This window comes from Arctopsyche grandis, chromosome 8 (genome assembly GCF_051622035.1).
Source record: "Arctopsyche grandis isolate Sample6627 chromosome 8, ASM5162203v2, whole genome shotgun sequence".
NCBI classification, from domain to species: Eukaryota; Metazoa; Arthropoda; class Insecta; order Trichoptera; family Hydropsychidae; genus Arctopsyche; species Arctopsyche grandis.
Genome location: NC_135362.1, coordinates 5794894 through 5810562, shown reverse-complemented (window position 1 = coordinate 5810562; position 15669 = coordinate 5794894). Strand labels below are relative to the sequence as shown.

The following is a 15669-nucleotide window of genomic DNA, read 5'->3' as shown; positions in this document are numbered from 1 at the left end:
GGCAAAGTATGAAAACGATCGGATAAGAGGCAAACTTTTTCCTGAATTGTAATCGTAAGTGAAACGTAAAGGAGGTATGTAATAAAAAAAGTATAAGTGCACGTGAATATAACACGTGCAAAGCCAGACGGATTGAAATGCTAACGATATGTAACAGGGCAGATTTTATTAACAATTGACCCGAATGCTGTGTAGTGACCTTAACACATTCAATACACCGGGTAATTGTAAAATAATCTATTCGAGTCGCTCGATACTGACATAGCTAATCTACCATTGTACCATTTGAACCATAAAAAGTAATCTATTCAGAGCCCATACTTGCAATTCAAATGCAGTTATTAAAAACTTCATATATAGATGCATATGCTAATCGTTGAATGTTAAATTAAATAGAAACATTACAAATGTTATCTATATATGTACACACATGTATTACACTCAAACCGTAAAGTTGTTCGTTTCTTGAGACTGTCAAAAATATTACACTCTAACTTAAGACCATAATAATAATAATATTGTTGCGTAGGGGTGGGTGGAGGATCCAAGTAAAAGGCCAAAGTCGTGTCACAGCATTTATTGGTGATTAAGGAGATACACGCACTGCTAGTGCTCCGTTCAGAATGTCTTGATATCGCCTAAGTACCACCTTATATCGGGTCGGTCGCTCCGGTCGGTAGGCATCCGGTTACTTCCCTATTGTTTAGGCATGTACCCGGATATGTATTCCCACGACACCCAGTCCCACAGTATCGGTTCTGAGAACTCTACCGGAATGAGACCGCTACCCCCGCTAAGTGCCTTCGGGGGAGATAATCCTCGAAACCAATTATAACGGTCACACAGTCTCTGGGATGCTACTCGGCCTAATCCGATTGCATTTACTCGGCCTAAACCGAGTGTACGTAACAATATATATATATTAGCCAGCAGTAGAGCTCAATGGTTGCGTTTATGTTTAGTACCAAGAGATTATTGGGTTCGATCCCGGGCTAATATACTGCTGATCAGACTGGGATGTTTGTGAGTCCAAGTCGATCGTTTCTTATTAGAGTTTGCCAATTTTATCTGATCATTGGTGAAACGGTTCCTTAAAATTGGCAAAAAAAATCATCCTACCTGCTGTCACAAATCTTCTGTATTAATGTATGTATATACAATTTGTAAAAATTGATGTACAAGTCTAAAATCCATAGATGTCTCAATGGATTAATTAACTAATTAATTAATTAATTGTTAATTTCGTGTTCTTCAGTTTCACGAAATACAGTAAGTTATGTAATAAAAATGCTGCATTTTTTGTAATTAATTGTTCAGAAAGGTTTCCTGGTATATATTATATATGTAATATGTAAAAATAAATAATATTATATATAAAAAAACGGACGCGATGTATGTGGGTATGTTTGTGGCGAACGCGTGGACAAGTATGAGTATTTAAAAAACAACAAATTTTAGAATACCCGGAGTATATGTTGTGACTGGAGATATTTAATAAAATAAATACACGCGAACAAGGTGCACAGCCAATCAGAGTGAAGTGGTCCACGTGGACTAAAACCTTTGACCAATTAGAGCAACGACGATAAATTCTGAAAAATGGTTGCATTTTAAGAATCCGATATAGGGATGTGGCGTGACGAGCGACCGTGTCGAGGAGACGCGGCTAGGGGTGAAGTGGGGGGGTGAAGCGTCTGAAATGTGCTCCTGATATTGAGCGCCGAACGGCCGAGCCAGGTGACAGGTGACATCAACTGAGCGACGGGTGACGTTAGCGTCAGATGCGTCTAAGCATGCGCGGGAGCGTAAACACATACACGCACACACACGTTAATTCATCATTTCGAATGGGTGAACGGGTTGGATCGGTGAGCATGTAATGCGCGCACTCAACTTTTTCTATTAAAACGTGCGCGCACGCGCTTATAAATTACATTACATTATATTTATATATATATATATATATATATATATGTATATAGCATATAACTTTATTTTAATTCGTGTATCAATTTCTTTCCGAAACCACCCGTTGACATCAACGGGCACAACACTAGTAGACTATAAAATCCCCCCAGAAGAACCCCGGACAATTTTTCTAGTATTAATTAACTAAAATTAATAATAAAATTTTACATATCTAACGTATGTATGTACGTAAAATAATCATTATGACAAATTTGCAGCTGAGATCTTATCGTATCGCGTACTTATTTTATATGTGCTTGCCTGTTAAATACGATAATAAATTTTATGGTATTTTCACTCTTGTAAAGATAAATCATAGCAAATATACTTTTAAGCCGACACATCTGAGGTAGCGAAACGAATCGAGTACCATTTTTGGGTCATCCCGATAGCGAAATCGCGCACACCTACATACATACAAATGTACATGAAATAGGTCATGAATTTTCCGGGGGAAATTCAATTTGACGCCGTACAAAAGACATTTAATGGAGACAGCACCTGCCGCCCATATAATGTGAATACGTAGGTTGTGGAAATGTGGGCTAGTAGTCGGAAAATGCTCACGGTCTTAAGCACAGTTTTAAATGTGTATATGTTATGTATAGAAGGCAATTTTTCAAAAGCGTAATTTTAGATTTTGTATCACTGGTTTAGTGCATCAATTGTAAGTAAGTTAAGATAACAAGATAGCAAAGGTGAAAGTGCGGGGGGATGATACAAGATGACATTTAACCACTGTAAAGCCATGCTACAACTTGTTTTATACATTTTTTATATCTTATTTTAAATTTTCTATGACACAATTGTACAAATCAAGGGAATAAACTACCATTTATACTATTTTCGTATAGTAGAGATCGTTCCACTTACGAAGGCCCAACCCCACTCTTCAGTAAAAATGCGCACAATAAGATCTTGTACTGGGTGTTGCATCTGCGCACCTTTTCTGAGGAGTGGGGGAGGGCCTTCAGAAACATGGATCTACTGTAAGCTTAAATGTCACATCTAGCACAATTTTAGAATTTTTATTCTTTTGTAATGCGGTACCCGTTGGCTTCGGAAAGGAACTGATACACCTATTAAAATAAAGTTATATGTTATATATAAATATAGTGTAGGGTAATTTATAGGCGCGCGCGCGTATTAATTAAAACGCTCCTCGTTCATCCGCGTCGAAATTATGAATGAATATGTGTGTGTGTGTGTGTCTTCGTGTATGTGTGTATGCTGACGCCATCCGTTGCAAGTCAGGCGCCCAATATCAGGAGCACATGTCAGACGTTCAGGTCCCCACTTGTCCACTACCCCGCGTCTCCTTGACATGATCTGTTGTCACGCCATATCCCTATGCATAACGTATACTCCTGGTATTCTAAAATTTGTTTTTTTGAAATCTCCATATTGTTCGATGCACTCGCACATATGTTCATGATTATAACTACTAAAAAGTGGATGAAAGCTATTTAACTTCTCCAGCTTTCTATTTCCATTTAATTTTTGATTCATTTGAATCAATTACATATGTATATTCATAGGTTAAATTTCACTAGAAATAAGTCAATTATTACCAATCAATATCAATTAAATCATTCAATCCTTAACACGTCATCTTCTATTAAGGATCTTGGTGTAATACTCAATAATAAACTAGATTTCTCTGAACATATTTCTTTTATTACCAACAAAGCATTTAAATCTCTTGGATTCCTACTCCGCTCAACAAAACCCTTTAATGATCCTTATGTACTAAAATTACTTTATTTTTCCTTTGTAAGGTCTCACCTTGAATTTGCCTCAATTATCTGGTCACCTTTTTATTTATCCCATATTAATTGTATTGAGAAAGTTCAACTTAAATTTATTAAATCCTTACGCTACCTTTTTCCTACCTATACCCATTCTACTGTTTCCGACATTTTAAAAATCCTTTCTTTTAACAATCTTTCTGTCAGGCGACGACATACTGATGCTATATTCTTCTTTAAGCTCATAAATGGTTTCCTAGATTGTTCTGATTTACTGAAAAAGGTTAATTTCAGAATCCCAGTTCGGTACTCTAGACGCGTTGCACTCTTTTCACTTGATCCTTTCAATACTAATTCCCAAAAATATTTTTATCTGCAGCGCGTTTATCGTATGTTTAACGGAGAGCTGAATGAGGTTGATCTATTTGGTATTTCCCTACATCAATTCAGGTCTAACATCAAGATAATCTTGACCGATTGATTCATTTCTTCTCCTATTCTATTTTTCCAATAATTCCAATATTTTTATACTTTAGTTTAGTTATGTAATGTGCTATTTAATCATATTATAGCTTTCATTCTTTTCCTTTTCATTTGTTTATTTTGTATTTACCTTTTTCATTTGTTTTATATTTGTAAATTTCAATTTCTTCTTATATTCTATTTTATAACCTTTTTCAAATATCTTAATACTATAGTTTAATTATGCAATGTTCTACATATTTTGTCATGCCTTTATTATTTACTTTTTAATTTGTTTTCCTTATATTTATCTTTTTCATTTTTGTAAAAATCTATTATTGGATGTTACATATATTATTTATTTACTATTTGTTTTTTTATACATATCTATGTACATCCTGTCTGTTGATTTTTCAATTAATAAAATAAAATAAAATAAAATAGGTTCAGCTACGTGAAGCATTGCATCCTTTGGATACTATTTAACCACTTTCTTTATCCATCTTTCCAATTCAGCGTTTTCACTCATTATAATGCACTTTTCTTCTAATGTGCTCTTCTTTAGATCTCACCTCATTCCAAGAAAACATCTTGTTTGTTAACTTACACCAAACTTTTCGCAATATTTTTTAAGTTTATCTTCCATCTTTAGCATCCATTAGTCATTACTGGGGAAAACCCGCTGGTTGAATGCTTGCTTCTTCAAAAATTCATGTTATTGTTTCAGTTTATATTCTTTTGAAATTTGGTACTACTTTATTTTTACTGTAACTACTAAAAAGTAGATGAAAGATATTTAACTACTCCAGCTTTCTATTTTAAATTATTACATATAACCGTAGGTTCATCTGCTTGAAGCTACTGTATCTTTTGGATACTACATATATAAGCAAATTCTTTATCCATCTCTCCAATTTAGCGTATTTACTCATTCTAATGCACTTTTCTTCTAATGTGCTCTTCTTTAGATCTCATCTCATGACAAACAGAAAATATCTTGTTTGTCAACCTACACTAAATTTTTCGCAACATTTTTTGAGTTTGTCATCCAAGTTTAGCATCCGTAAGTCATTACTGGGGAAAACCCGTTGGTCGAATGCTTGCTTCTTCAAACATTCATTTTATTGTTTCAAAAGCAAAGTATTAATTGAATAAAAGGAAAGTAACATAAAAAAAATTTTCAGGAAAATGAGCGTATATGAAAAATTACAAAGGAAAAAGATACGTCATGCAAAAGCGACTGAAAAAAAAATGATGGATGAAAGGCGAAATAATGCAGAGGAAGCTGAAAGGAATTTCATTTTATTGCCGTTCGTTTCGCCTACGCGAACACAAAATAAAAGGAAGCAGTCGAAGACCATATTTACAATGGAGTAGGATACCTATTGTGAGTGATCACAACAGTTTTCCGGGAAAATTTTCTGTTGGTTTTTCCGAGAGAAAGCGAAACGGGCGAAAATTAATCGCCGCATCGATGACCCGAAAGTGTTATTAAAATCTACATATTTCATTTATGTGGGAAGATCGTTCACTTGAACCCAACGGTTTGACCTCGTAATGAATCACGAATGATGATTTTTTTGTAAATATGACTCCTCGACGGCAAATTATAATCGAATTATGCGAACCATTTCGCCATATTTTCACAATTGATAACGTCTTGGGAAATATCTCGCACCAATGTAGAATCGAGTGACACAATTTGAAACATGTTGGGACATACAAACCTCAAATTATTTTTATTGACAATTGAGAGTATATTTCTAGATATGAGATGATAGGTGGTAGAAGACGATCCATACAACGTTTGGCAAAAGAGACGAAAATTGACAATGACAAGCGGTCTAATGCATTTAAGAATGTTATTTCGTTAGAAACGCTAAGACGCATATGGCTACAAAGAGAATTTACTACGTTTTGAGCAAGGTTGGTGATTCTAAGAATCATTCGTTTACCTCGCTAACAATCATACAACCGATGATGGGTTCAAACTGAAGAATATAAATACAAATACCATCAAACTGAATTAACCCAGAAGATTTTCCTTATACATAAATCCGGCCATTCATTTGTAAAATGCTCATAACTAGACTACGGACCCAAAGCGCGCCGCTCATTGTTCAATTGTTGTAAATGCTTTGTAAAAAATGTTCGGCAAACCTTTAACAATGCATTTACAACATTTGAACAATGAACGGCGCGCTCTGGGTCCGAGCTTTACTCATAACATACCCAGTTTGGCCGAAGGATTAAGACATATCCATAACCAGCAGCGTGGACTAGTGATTAGTATCGGTCTCCGTGACGAGCCAGAATGTTAAATTACAGAAAACACAAATATCGGAAGGCGAAGATCGAAAATCGAAAGATCTTAAGTCGAAAGATCAAAAAAAAAAGGGTGCATGGTAAACGGTACATACTCACTTAATTTGCGCGAGCAGGATACAACAGGAACAAGAGGAACAGGCTTTTCCTCCCGTATTAATGTGCGCGCGCAGAATACGGGTAGAGTTTGCCAACTTATTTTCATTGAGCGGTTCCAACAAATTGGCAACCTTTACGCATTTCTCGCAATTTTCGACTTTTCAGCTTCTCGAATTGCGCTGATTCTTATAAAAATGCTGCAAATTTGTTCATAAATGTCTAGTCGATAATTTATAGTTTTTCAGCATCTCGAAATTTGACGATTTATATGATAAAAAAATGCACCCAAAAATGTAAGTTTATCAAAAAATTTATCAGTCTATGTGATGCTTTGTTAAAATTATTCTAAAATTTGTAAATCAATCTTTGTAACTGGCCAGGAAGGCACATTGGGGTTACATTGAAAATAATTTATTCGGGAGTATTTATGTATATGTAGATAGTACTCTATTTGTATATGTAGGTAGTACATATTTATGTATATGTAGTAGTAGTAGTCAGACTTGTATATTTGTGACTCCAAATCGATCGTTTACTATCAGAGTTTGCCAATTTATCTGAATTAATTGTTGAAACGGTCCCTCATCAAATCAGCAAAAACCATCCTACCCACTTTGTCACCACTATTTGAATATGATTTCAAATTTATAATCTTTAAATTTATATATGTACAAGTTTAATATCATATGTGTCACTCAGGGGTAACCCGTAATGGCATCATGGGGAAATAAAAATGTGTTTAAAAATAAATAAAAAAAAAACTGTAAGCACCTCTACAAATTTTTACGAGCTTTTTATTATCTACACTTGGTCAGTTAGATAATATTCCCGAACGTCGGATATTCGTGAGCTGATTTAAGTAAAACTTCTTTACGGACGGTATAGTGAACTGCTTTCAATGCTGAAACGTTGCACCAAACTACATATACAAGTGAGACGATGAGGAAGCTACCCCACATCCCACCTTCTCACCCCAGTTTTTATATGGGCACAAACCTAACCTGTTTCATAGCTGGTGTGTATGTAGAATATTTTTAAACTTTTTTTTTTGGATTTTTAACAGGTGTGCCTTCTGAAAGTCATCCGGCCATTCGTTTAAGCATAACAATAGTTGAACCTACGCCGTAGACTCGTGGAGTTTTCGATCGTAACCTTCGGTACGATTTATAGTCGCACGCGACAGCCGTAAAATAAAGGGAAATATGAACTAAAAAAAAGACCTTTCCCATAAAAAACACGAGAACCGCTGTTCGTGTACGGATTCCTTTGTGAAAAGTCTGAATTTTCCGCCATTGTTTCGTGACTGCGAAGCGGAGGCTTGCGTGAAAATTTTACGCTTTTCCCGCACGTTCGATACGAACGTGAACATATGCATACGTGATGGAAAATTTCAGCGTTTGACTCAAATTCAAAATATTTCATGCTCAAGTGCTAAAAAATCCAATTACATATACACATGTATATTTGGAAAACGACATAATGATGGAAAACGATAGCGTTGCGCCCGTTGATATTCAACCGGAAGAACCGTTTTGCAAATTAATTATAGCAAAATCCAACGAACCGCGGAGCCAATTGCAACTGTGCGAAAGCGTCGAGTGCTGCACGCGTAGTCTGAATTGCACAAATCTACAAACAAAATCAGACATCGGAATATGCAGCTGTGTTGCAAAAATTTGAATTTTTAGAGCATTTTGTCAAAAAAATTTCAAATATGAAAAATTTTTCTAGGGTTGGGTGAAACGGGGTTTCCGTTACTACTATAATTAATGAATTATATGTGTATAGTGTAAAAATATATAATAAATATTTATAAGAATGGTAAATAGTAAATGGTAAGGGACCTAAAGTGGACCCCTGAGTAACACCAGATCTAGTAAAAAATGGAGGAGATTCAAAAAGACACTATCCAAAAATTGCTTCCTATCACTAAGATAAGAAGCAATGGGTTTAAGGCGCGGTGAAAATCCCACTTCGGCTAACCTGATCAGAAGAGCGTCATTACTGACACGATCAAAGGCTTTGCGAATGTCAAAGTAGGCTACATCCACTTGTTGACCAACGTCAATCGTAAAGCAGGCAATATACATTAAGTGGTAGTGAAACGACATGGTATAAAGCCATGTTGCTCATCACACAACAATTTTTTGAACTGTATGAGAACCAAACAGTGAAGGATAATGTAAAAATGATAGCAATAGGTCTATAATTTTCAACCTATACATAATTATAATTATGTATTTATAATAAATATTTCTTGATCTGTATAGTACACTCGACGCATTGGAGCAAACTGTAAGACGAGTGTGCATGGTTGATTATGTTAAGATTAACATTATGTTAATATCAACGAAAATTAAGTAAAAATGGAAATCATAACCTTTCCTGAAGACGAAATTGCCTTTTTGTTCAAACCACACTACACCAATGAACGTAATATTAATATAGTATATATGTAAGTGTCAATTCTAATAGCATTTGATTAAATCAATCAATACCCACTTAACTGTATGGTTAAATTGAATTTAACCCAATTCAGGAATTGACCAATAGAAACGCAGACAGACGAGTAATGGAACACTCTCGTCTCAGTGAACGGAATTTGTATGCAAATTTTGAAACTTGGATTCAATTCTTCGACATAAAATCGGTTTAAAATTCAACGGCAACAACAAAAAAACGGAACAAAACCGTGAACGATTCGATATGTATTGTTTATGTATACGATTTGAATTTATCAACCCGACGATTGCATTAAACAGTTGGTTATAAATGCGATATATGTACATAACTAGTAATAACGAGACTGAAGGCGTAGACAATGTTTCCTCGTAATATCGATAGTCGATACAAAATATTTGTATTCAATCGGTATAAACGACATTGAACTTATATCCGATTTCATTATCATGTCTGTAGGAAAACATTCAAATGGTAGACGAGTTATTTTAATTTATACGTATGAACATATATTCTGGTTGAGTGGTTGTTGAGCATCGCAATTTTATCAATTATAAAATGTCAATGATTTTTCCATCAAGATATAACAGGTTTTTATTATTATGATTAAGGTTATTATTATTATTATGTTATGATTGTATGACTGACCACAGTGACGTGTTAGAGCTCACTGTGACTGATATGTTAAAAATAAAAATAAAATAAAACAAAATATATACCAGGAAGGGAGAAACAGATAAACCCTAATGTGCCTTCCTGGCCCATTATAAACATCGATAAAAAAAACTTAAAGAGCAATTTTACAGAGCATCATGGAGACATCTATGGATAAATTTGACAAAAACATTTTTGCAGTATTTTATAATTCAGCAAATTCGAGATGCTGAAATTCGAATTTTGCGAGATATATAACAAGGTTGGTTGCAATTTGTTGAAATCGTTAAATTCAATTAAATCAGTTAAATTGAAATGGTAAATAAAACAGTCAATGAAATCAGTTAAATTGTCAAACTCTAATAGGAAATGATCGACCTTGAGTCACATTGAGTGCTCTTTCTATATTACTAGTGTTTTTACCCGGCTTCGCTCAGTATTTGTAATATAAACAGCTTAAACATGGCGAATCTAATAGTAAATATTCATTTGCTTTTTTATTAAATTTATTTGAATCGAAAAAAATATAATGTTCAACCAATTGAATTGTCGTCATAGAAACTTTGTTTTTTTTTTCAAAGTTCCCAACCAAAGATACTTACATACATACAAAGTCTATTTCAAAATCATATATTAGATATATAAAAACGGACAGTGTATGTGTGTTTGTGGGTATGTGGCAGACGCGTCAACCAGTCATGTCAAGGAGACGCGGGGTAGCAGGTAAGTAAGGGGGGGGGGGGGGGTGTGGAGCGTCTGACATGGCCAAGCGACGGGTGACATCAGAGTCAGATGCGCTGCGCGGGAGCGTACACACATACATGAAGAAAAAAACAGACACGTTCATTCATAATTTCGAACAAGTGAACGGGTGGGATCGGTGAGCGTGTAATGCGGGCACTTAACTTTTTCCATTAATACATGCGCGCGCGCCTATAAATTACGTTACATTATATTTATATATTTATTTATTATTAAATAGCAAATTGCTAACGAATTAATTCACAATTAACAATTTTAAACTAAAACTATTAACTATAATATAACATAGCTAACAAAATTAACAAAACTATAATTAATAATATAATATAATTCCAAACATAGCATTTTATTAAACTTACATATATAATTTCGTCATCTCCCACAGAGGTATCCATTAACACCCCTCAAGAAAGCACCAATGTTACTAGCACTTCTAATGCTCTCAGGAAGAGCATTGTATATTCATTGAACACCTCTGTGGAAAACACCTCCTGCAGTTTTTAACTCTACCTATAATTAATTTCTAGTTTTATGATTATGTATATCTCTATTCCTAACTATATGATTATTAAAATATTTGGGTAATATATGTATGTAGATTCTTATCTATATAACATATAACTTTATTTTAATTCGTGAATCGATTCCTTTCCGAAAACAACCGTTGAATTCAACGGGCACAAGACTAGTATAGCAGAGTGACTGTAATAGAAAACCTTAAATCAAATCGATTGCGGCCATATCCTCGTAACAGCCAAGATTTCGCCAGATTGGAAAACGCATTTCAAGAAAATGGAATCCGATTTCGTGTGGAAGTTCGGTTTAAAAATGCATGGATTAATTCTTCCGTTTCGGGCACTTTTGGGGTGAGAGGACGAGGGCAAAGATTGCATAGTTTGTGAAATATTCATCGGGAGCGTTTTTTCGCGTTTTCCTCGGGGATTATTCGGCAACTCGTTTAACAATTTAAATGCACTGCGAAAAAATATATGTGCGTTTCATATTCATGCGATTTACGTGACGTGCGAATTTCCGCATGGGGACTTTTCTAGATTCGACTATACATATGTACACATAAACGTTTCCACGAACGCCCACTCACAGAATTCAATGTGCTTTAAGGGATTTTCTATTGTATGTATCTAGGAATACAATTCCCACGCATTCTGAATAGTGCTTTGAATTGAAATGAAGAATTTCACTAAAGAGTAAAGCGGATATTTTATTCATTGAATCTTTATTCATAGTTTATATATGCCATAGTGCTATGATAGGCCACATCAAATCGACACTATGGTTAAATGTGGCTTTAAGTATCATATTGTTGTCAAGTGAGGAATGTCCAAAGACCTTTTCAAATAATATGAGCTTCAGTCGTATTTTATGCTTGGTGCTCAACGTATGTCCGATAAAACTTCTTTGTTTGATTATATAACTCGCAAGATGGGCAAATGCATCGTTAAAAATTGCACGATGCATTCCAAAACACACAATAAACAACATGGGATACATTTTTATAAGTAAATTGATCATTTAAGTAACATATTATTCAATTAACATCATAGTTTGACAGTTTTTAAAAGTGTCATGGCGATCGCCCGCATTCTACATAAAATTTCAGGGGTGGCACCAGAGAAATGTAAAAAATATTTTTAAATAAATGTAAAAATAATTTGGTGGCGCCGAATACTCAATTATGTTAATAACCAATTATTTAAGTTTAATCAATATAAACATCGTTCATTCTATATTATAGATATTTTTGTTGAGAATATACATTACTCGTTTTATTTTATTTTTCAATTTATCATGCACTGACAGATTTTTCCAAAGCGGCGAATGTGCTAAACAGATAAAGAATCGATAAATTATATAATACATAATTAAACATACAAACAAATCGAAACAACACCTGACATCTATGTATGTTCAGACATTATAAACATCGTAAACAATACGAATAATAACGTTCTAGCGTAGTTATGGAGACGTACCGCTTATTATTGACCCAAGAAATTCATTGGTAAAGGCACTTCTATTATTATAACATTTCTCTGTGCGTACGCATGTAAATAAATTTCCAAACACAATTTAAGTATACAGATATAAATTACAAACCGCAAGCACTTGTATTTCTTGTAACAATCAACACATTCGAACTAGCCGCATTTGCGACAGATGGGAGGGGAGTATCCGTCACAACAAGTCAGATAAAACTGTTTATGCAAATCTAATTTTTGCTTTGGAATCATCAAATTTTATACACTATCTCATGATACGTTATCACTTGCCGCAAGTGATGGATAATGAGTGCCCAGAACTTTTTTTTTTAATTTTACAAATCATATTTTATGTATTCATATTCATATTTTACGTATTCCTCATCAAAACCTATATGATTCGAATTTTGCCATTACGAAGTAAAAACATTGATCATGATACGTTAACATGATCATCAACAGAAATAATTATTTTCGCGAGAAGCACCTTATACATACGCCTCACAGATGCGAGAGAGAAAGGGAATTCAGTACGCGCCGCGCTCAATGGTCAGTGTGAGAATGATATCCGCCTCGGAATGACGATTTCAGCCGTCAGTTTGTTTATTTATTACACTTATTTTATATTATTCGACGTTTAATACATGATGAAATAATTTAATGGCTAATTATAATAATAAGCCTCGCAGATTTTGCATTATTTCAACTTAAACATACATTTTTAACTGGACGCTTGAAGTCCAGCACAGTGGCTAGAATCTACGGCGTAGTTGGAATTTGAAAAAAGTTGGAACCAGGAGTCAAATCAAACTATTGTTACGTACACCGTCGAGTAAGTGCAATCGGATTAGGCCGAATGGCATTCCAGAGACTGTGTGACCGTTATAATTGGTTTCAAGGATTATCTCAGGACTAAGTAGGCTAAACAATGGCCACCGAATCCGATCCCTTCTCAAAAGTGACCGATAGCGTGGGACTGAGTGTCGTGGGAATACATATCCGGGTACATGCCTAAACAATGGGGAAGTAACCGTTATAACGAGGTACTAAGATCATATTAAGACATTCTGGACGGAGCACTGGCAGTGCGTGTATCTCCTTAATCACCAATAAATGCTGTGACACGACTTTGGCCTTTTACTTGGATCCTCCACCCACCCCTACGCAACACTATTATGACAGTTCTATCTTTTCGAAATTTCGTCAAGCAATGCCGGGTAATTTGTACATAACTTACAACTATACAATGCATTTCGATATTAATAGATGCATGTACCTATTTTTGATAGAGAAAATTAATTGTTTTGTAAAAAATATTTAATAAAACCACACGTTCACTTGACAGTCACTTTAATCAAGATTAGGTTAGGAATATTTTCACTTGTAAACATTGAAAATATTCCGACAGTTATTGTTTAAACATATTGTGTGTTCTTAAATTAAACTGTCTATCATTGCGCATACCAAAAATTGACACCCACAATACTACATACAAATATCTAATAGTCTCCAAAATACACTTTAAAAATAAAATCTTTACATTATTTTAAATGAAAAACAGCAGCTCATCCGTCACCTTGAATGAGATTAAATTAAATATTCACTTGGAGATACAAAATGTATTTTCTTAAATATAATTTCCAACCATTTTCCATTCAAAATATTGTAAGCTCTCAATTGACAAAGTTTGAGTAATGTTTAATCATGTATATTGTATAGCACTTACATAATAAAAAAAAACACTCCAGGGGTGAGGTTTGGCCTGGATTGCGATTGTTTTTGTGCAAATTATCTAAAAAAAAAAAAAACACGTGCCCCTCTGTGTAACCGCACCTTAATGTTATTCATATTGCGTTTCTTCAGTTTGCAATTTTAAATAAAACTTCTAATAATTACAATACAAACGTTCATTTGACATCCAAATATGCTATTTATCGTCAAATTAGCATATTCAGGAAATATCGTGACATAATGCAATTAGCGGGACAATACGACATAATGAAAAAGATCATTATTACATTGAATTATTAAAATAAAACAATTATACAATAAATTAATAGGTATGCGACTGAAACGAGTCTTTTGAACGATATCGGAACAACCTTGACATTTAATTTCTTCCATTATCCAATTATCGCAATACGATAATTACAAGCGTAACAAAAATAACGAGTGTGAAAAGTACAATACAAAAGCAAAGATAAAAAATCCAACTTATTATTATTATTATGATTATGGATGATGCGATATATGGTGTGTTAGTTTTTTTAATATATTCTGTCTGTCTCTTATAGGATCCTAAACCACTTAACCGATTACGATGAAACTTACAGGATTTGTTGTATGCATGTCCGGGAAGATTACTGTGAAAAAAATCGCCCAAAAACGGTAAAAACGGGAATGAGTGTCATTGCATTGAATTATTTAAAATTTGTTCACTGCCTGCGTTTTTCCGACAATTGCGAACAGGAATTGCATGCGTTATTCTGGCATTGCAACGCATGTCGGGTTCAGCTAATATTATTATAAGTAGAGCGCGGATAGAGAGCGTGCTTTTTCCAGGAATCGGGGCGGTTTGGCTCTACATATTTACAAAGCTAGAGTGCAAAAAAAAAGGTTCGGAGAACCTTTAACAATTAATTAAACAATTAACGGCGCGCTTTGGGTCCGCTCACTAATTATAAGACTTAGTTGTTATAAATTCGCTTCTGGAAGCAATGCTATCATTGAAATTCGAGCGCACTGAAGCGGTTGTTCGATGACTTGAATGGGATGTGGCACCGTTCTGTCAAGATCAGGCCTGATTTACAATTTATTCAATTTAGGCCATATCAACGATAATGAGTTGCACTTTCAAATGCAAATAACAACCTAAAGTACTACCAAAATCTTCTTACTTTCGCTTATATCACGATCAACATTTACAACAATATGAGTGACGTAAAAATATATATGACAGATAATGAGAACCTAGAGCAAATTTTATAAAATATAGAGTGAAAAAGAAGAAGTTACAGGCATTTAAGCAATTAAAATCTCACATAGCTAGATGAGGCGAAAATGGATATGCAGCAAGAAGAAGCCAAAGCGATCGCAGTAGGCGAACAATGCGACCGAACCTTTTGGGCGATTAACGTCAGGCATATCTTCGTGGGAGTATTTTCAAACGTGTCTAATACGATTATTTTTCA

At 34.4% G+C, this 15669-nt stretch overlaps 1 protein-coding gene across 1 annotated transcript in view; it reads right to left on the bottom strand.

The window, feature by feature from the left end:
- Window positions 1–15669, bottom strand: part of Atet (ABC transporter expressed in trachea) — a 64786-nt gene that overhangs the window by 12483 nt on the left and 36634 nt on the right. The gene's annotated exons all lie outside the window — the stretch shown is intronic.